A 7,059-nucleotide genomic window follows, 5' to 3' on the forward strand; every position below is an offset into this window, starting at 1 on the left:
AAGGACTGAGGTACAGCTCCAATTACCTCGATCCCAGAAACTGGATTAAAGTGATCTGAGATTGCTAGAGTTCTTTGCTCCCTTTCAGAAGCAAACATAAATCCTGTCTGGAAGATATCACCTCTCAAGGCTTCAAATTATTTCAACAATTTTTACTATAAAAGTCCACCCCTCAATCAATGAATGACACATGATGTTACAAGAAAATGTAGCCCAAATCCAAAAGAAACAGACCATGGGAGATCTAGAAAATAGAGTCATCAGAATCCAAAACACATGTAAATTTAAAATCTACAACATAAACATCTAAAATACAAAAACTAACATAAAATAGAAAACATAATTAATAAAAGACAAGAGACTCTAGCAGAGGACTAGAAATAATATAGGACTAAATGTAAATTCTATAATTGAAAAATACATTAACAAATTAAGAACCCAATGGACAGGCTTATCAATGAATTGCACACAACTGAAAAAAGTATCAGAGTTGGAAGAGAAGTCTGAAGAAAATATCTAGAATGAACCATGAAAGAGAAAGTTAATGGAAAATATACAAATGAACCAAAAGAACATATCAGAAAAAGAGAGACACTCTGAGAAAGTCCAACAAACTTGTAACTGAATTCTCAAAAGAGGAGAGAAAATGGAACTAAAGTTGTATTTGAAGAGATATTGGCTGAGAATTTTCTAAAACTTTTTGAGTCAACAATGCAAGAGTTAAGAAGGCCTATGAACCTCAAGCCACATAAAACAAAAGATACTTAAGCACATCATAGTAAAATGAACGAAAACCAAATTTGTTTAAAGCAGAGATAAGATACATTACTTTTAATGAGATTAACAATAAGTTTGACAGCAATCTTTTACAATGAAATGATGTAAAATAATATATTCAAACTGCTAAGCTGAAAGTCTATATCAAACAACAACGAACATCAAGAATGAAGGCGAAAAGTTTTTAGGAAGACAAAAACAGAGAACTCATTATCAGCAGACCCTGATAGAAATCGTAAGGATATTCTTGAAGCAAAAGAAAATTAATCTCAGATAGGAGGTCAGAGATGCACAGTGGTTGCATGTACATGAAATAATAGTAATCGTCACCACCATCATCACCATGTTACTGGGTTTAAACAGAGAATTAAAATATAAAACAGCAGCAGCTTATAAGTGGAATAAAATCAAATGCTTTATGATCCTGTAATGTCAAGAGGTAAAAAAATAAAAAAACACCCCCCTCCCGTAAAAATTTATTAAACATTATTAAGCAAAGGAGACATGTTGTAATTTCTGGAGTATAACCAGTCTAAAATAACAGGAAAACATATAATTACCAAATTAGTAGAGTAGGGAAATTGGAATAATATAAAGTACTTAATCCAAAAAATTGTAAAAAAAAAAAAAAAAAAAGAACAAAGTCTAGATGAAACAGAGAAAGTGAATAAAGAGAGCAGATTCAAACCCCCATATATTGAGAATTCCATTAAATATAAGTAAAAAGAAAGACTGTGGAACTGGTTGAAAAATAAAATCCAACTCTTTGTTCTTATAAAAGAAACATCTAAGATGATACAGAAAGGTTGAAAGTAATATAATAAAAAAAGGTATAACATGCAAACACTAACTAAAGATAGCTGTTGTTAACTATGTTACTATCAAACTAGACTTAAGGAATAGGCATAGAGACAAAGGGAATCACGCACAATAATAAAAGGTTCCATTCTCCAGAAAAAGAGAACGATCCTAATTTGTATGTATCTAAAAATATAGCCTCAAAATTTTTCTCAATTTTATTAAGAAATACATTACTGTATAAGTTTAAGGTGTACAGCATGATGGTTTGGTTTACATATATTGTGAAATGATTATAATAGGTTCAGTTAACATCCATCATCTCAAATAGATACAATAAAAGGAAAAGAAAAACTTCCTCCTTGTTATAAAAACTCTCAGGTTCTACTCTCTTAACAACTTTCCTAGACAGTCATGTGTTACTTAACAAAGGGTCTACATTCTGAGAAATACATCATTAGGTAATTCTGTCATGTGAGAACATCAGAGAGTCCTTAACAAACCTAGATGTATAGCCTATTGTTCCTAGGCTACAGACCTGTACAGCATGTTACTGTACTGAATACAGTAGGCAACTAAAACACAATGCTAAGCATTTGTATATCTAAACATAGAAAAAGTACAGTAGAAATATAGTATAAAGGATAAAAAAATGGTACACATGTGTAGGGCATTTACCACGAATGGCGCCTGCAGGATAAGTTGCTTTGTGTTAAGACCTAGGGTCTTACTGCACACTACTATAAACTTTATAAACAACATATACTTATGCTACACCAAATTCATATAAAATTGTTTTTCTTTAATAATAATAAAAGTTTACTGTAACATTTTCACTTTATAAACTTAATTTTTTAAACTTTTAAACTTTCAACTCTTTTGTAGTAACACTTAGCTTAAAACACACATTGTGCGGCTGTACAAAATATTTTCTTTATATCCTTATTCCATAAGTTTTCTATTTTTAAATTAAATTTTTATTTCTAAACTTTTCTGTTAAAAACTAACAACAGATAAACACATGTTAGCTTAGGCCTACACAGGGTTAGGATTCAAGATCATCAATATCACTGTCTTCCACCTCCATACTTGTCCCATGGAAGGTGCTCAGGAGCAGTAACACCCATAGAGCTGCCATCTATGTTAACAATGCCTTCTTCTGGAATACCTCCTGAAGGACCTGCCTGAGGCTCTTCTTGAGGAGGTATCACTCTTTTTAAAAATATACCTATGGTAACGGTTGCTTTGTTTTTCTTTCCATCACAGATTTGCTTGTAAGCAGATAAAGCACCATGAACATTCCTCTCCATGAATGAAAATCTTTTTGTTTTGGGGTCCATGTTTTCAACATCTTTAACCCTTTTCTCATTTAGAAAAGAATGTGCAGCTCATGTAGGAATATAGCTATGTTTTCTAGGCTACGACATTTCCAGCGAGTGAACTACTAAAAATAGAATGCTATAAATAGAATGATATAATGTTTCCAAAGACCATCAATATGCTAGAGCGATGGGAAAATAACAGAAGCGAGATATTTCATGGCAAATTTTGAAGGTAAGGTTAGGGCTGTAATCCACAAGTTATCTCAGGGCAAACAGGAAAAGGGTTCAGGAGCTTGTTGAAGTCTGCAAAAACTTCTGCTAAACCCTTTCCTGTTAATTTTCTTGAGCGTTCTTTTTCTTCTCCAGCAGTTTCCTTTTCTCTTGCCTCTTCTTCAGCTATGCACTCCTGTTCCACCTGGAACAACTCCTCATTAGTCAGTTCCTCAGGAACCATGTCTAGGAGTTCCTCAATGTCATTCCCATTTAACACTCAGGTTAAAGTTGTTTGCCATCTCAACCACAGCCTCGCTGATTTTTGCAACCTCCTAATCTTTGGAAAATCCATGAATGAACCTTGTGTCTTCTTTCAAATGCCATTCATACACTTCTTAGTGACATCACATCAAGCCCAAGCAAGATTCTTGATGCAGTCCCAGGTGTTGCAATCCTTCTAGAATTGCATCAGTGTCTTCCTCAGTTGCAGCAATAGCCTAGAAAAGGGTCCACCTCAGGTAGTAGGACTTAAAAGCTGCTGTAACTCTTCAACCCATTGGTTGGATCTTAGAGGTAGTGTCCTGGATATTGGGGTGAAGAACATCAATAAGAGGAGGATGTCTGGGAGAACTGTCAATGATAAGCAAAATCTTGAAAGGTATGTCATTCTCCAAACAGTTCTTCTCCATTCCGCTGGCACAGCAATTCAGGAAGGGATCTTGGGAGAGGAGATGAGTCATCCATGACTTCTTATTGATTCTGCAGTACTCTGGCAGTGTGTGCTTACTGACATGCTTGAAGGCCCTGGGGTTCTCACTGTGCCAGATCACAGTTTCAATTTGTAGCCTGCAACACTGATCCGAAACAAGACTGTTATCCTGTCCTTAAAAGCCCTGAAAACTGGAACTGTCTTGGCCTCCTTATGGATCAAGTCTTTTCAGGCATCTGTTTCCAGAACAGGAAAGTTCCACCCATACTGAATATTTGCTCTGGGAAGTAATTTTCCTCCACAATCTGCTTATCTAGAGTTTCAAAAATTTCTTCAGCTGCCTTCTCATCAGCACTGGCAGACTTACCACTCACTTTCAGATTATGTAATGAATGATTTTTGAATTGTTAAACCACCTGGAGCTAGCAGTAATTTCAACATTGTAGTTGAGTCCAGCTTTTTCTTCAACATTGCAAACAAATTTTTCATTTTTGCTGTGATCGTCATGGTACAGAGAGGGATATGCTTCTGTATCTGGTCTTTAATCCAGGTAATGAGAAGTTTCACCAAGTCTGATATATGCACTTCTTAAATTTTTGTTGGTTTTATTGCCTTAAGTGAAGCAGATCCTTTAGCAGCTTCCATCACTTTGTTCTTATTCTTCAAGATCGTAGCTATGGTGGAATGGAACATGCCTGACTGGTGAGCAATAACCATTACTGATTTTCTACCTTCGTAGTCCTCAGTAACTTTTAATTTTGTTTCTAGGTCAATCACCTGATATGGCTTCTTATTAGCAACATTAGCAGTGGATTTTTTTATACTTAAGAGCTACGACATAAGATTAAATCAAGCACAAAAGAAAATGATGGGTAAACATGAGATGCGTGAGGCTTCTGCTGGCTTAACACGACACGTTTTTTTTATATATATAAAAAGACTACACTCTAAAATAATGATAAATAGTAAATACAAAAACCAGTAACAGTTGTTTACCATTCTCAATTAGTATGTACTACACATAATTGTATCTGCTATACTTTTATACAACTGGCATTAAACAATACATTTGTTTACACAAGCATCACCATAAACATGTGAGTAATGTGTTGTGCTACGATGTTATGAGAGCTATGATTTCACTAGGTGACAGGAATTTTTTAGCTTCATTATAATCTTATGGGACCTCCAACGTAGGCAGTCCTTGGCTGACCAAAACGCCTTTATGCGATGCATGACTGCATATCATACAGCATTATTAACTATTCTCATCATGTTGCACATTACAACTAGTACTTATTTTTATTTGTAATTACACCCTTATGTCTTATTTATTTTGTAACCGAAAATTTGTACCTCTTAACTCCCTTCACCCATTTCATTCACCCCAAAAATCCCTCCCCCTCTGGCAACCCCCAATTTGTCCTCTGTATCTATGAGTTTTGTTTAGCCTTGAAAATCTTAAAAGAAATACTGACAGACTCATGATAAATAATAAACAAACCCACCTAAGTCACTGAAAGAACAAGCTGAAAGAATAATTAACTGAAAGAATAATTCTAAGAACACAGTTTGATCATGATTTAACAAATTTTACCTAAATGAAATATACAGAAGAGGGCAACCAACAATTGCGCCAATGGCATTTCTTTCAAGTGCATAGAGAACATTTTCAAAAACTAAACAAATGTTGAAATATATATCATGTCTCAACACATTTCAAAGGACTAAAACCAAAAACTCTTTGACTATAGTACAACTGGCTTACAATCAGTATTTTAAAATCTCTAAATGTTTGGAAACTAAGCAATAAACTTTAAAAAACAGATGGATCAGAGAAATTAGAAAATACATTGAATGAAATAATAAAAATATATAAAAACATATGGGATGAAAAAAAGGAGATGCAAAAATATCCCTGCTTTCAGGGAAACATACCTTCAGATGCATATATAAAAAAAGCAAAAAAGCAAAAAAATAAACAAGTTAAGCAGTAATCTCAAGAACTTAGAAAAGCAAATTAAGTCCACAGAATCTAGGACAGAAATAAAGACCAAAAAATATTAACTAGAAAAGAGAATGTAAAATTTTAAAAATAAAATTGAAAAATACTTGGCAAGATTGACCAAGGAAAAGAGAGAAGCAAAATAGCTAATATTAAAAATAACAAGTAGGACATTTCTTAAGAACCTAACATATTAAATAACATTATAAGAGGATATTATGGTCAATGTTATAGTGATATATTTTCAGGTTCAGATAAAAGATTACAACTCCCAGAAAACAACTTACTAAACTACAAAAAAATATTGAAACATCAGAATAGCCTTATATCTAATAAGAAATTGAATCTATTATAAAGTATTAGTTTTTAATACTTTTAATTTCAGACATAGAAGTTTTCACCAGTTTTCTACCAAAATCTAAAGAAAAATTGTACCATCTTACAAACTCTTCCAGAAAATGGAAAAAAATCAGACCAGTAAAATCTTCATACCAAAACCAAGATTATAAGAAAGAGCATTCATTTCACTCATAAACAAAGAAGAAAAATTCTAAACAATTAGTAAACTGAATCTAATGATCTATAAAGAGGATAACACATAATACACAAGTGAGGTTTAGTCCAAGTACAGAACAGTTTAACATTCAAAAACTATTTATTTATTTATCAATCAATCAATCTATTTATAATTTATTTTTATTATAGTGACATCAGTTAACGAAATCCAGTAAGTTTCAGGTGTACAATTCAACAGTAAGGCGCACATGTATGTATATGTATATATATACACACACATATATAATTATACATACATTTATATAATTATATGTTAATATAATTATATATTAATACAAAGAAAGCTCATGTTTGTCTTCATAGATGCAAAAGAGCATTTGACAAGATTCAATCTCTGAAAACAAACTACACTTTAACACTCCATTGACACCAATAGACAGATCTTCCAGGCAAATAATCAGCAAGAAAACAATGGGCCTAAAAGACACACTAGACCAGATGGATTTAATATTTTCAGAGCATTTCACCTCAAAGCAGCAAAATACACACTCTTCTCAAGTGCACATGGAACATTTTCCATAATAGACCTCCTTAGGACACAAAGCAAGTCTCAATAAATTTAAGAAGACTGAAATCATATCAACCGTCCTCTCCAATCACAATGGTATAAAACTAGAAATCAATTACCAAAAAAAAAAAAGAAATTGGAAAAAAAAAAA

The 7,059-nt window shown here is 33.0% G+C and overlaps 1 protein-coding gene across 17 annotated transcripts in view; it reads right to left on the minus strand.

The window, feature by feature from the left end:
* The window catches only part of CEP192 (centrosomal protein 192), a 138,291-nt gene that overhangs the window by 75,350 nt on the left and 55,882 nt on the right, over nt 1-7,059 (minus strand). The window lies entirely within an intron of this gene.

Source organism: Pteropus alecto, unplaced genomic scaffold, assembly GCF_000325575.1.
Source record: "Pteropus alecto unplaced genomic scaffold, ASM32557v1 scaffold233, whole genome shotgun sequence".
Classification (NCBI taxonomy): domain Eukaryota; kingdom Metazoa; phylum Chordata; class Mammalia; order Chiroptera; family Pteropodidae; genus Pteropus; species Pteropus alecto.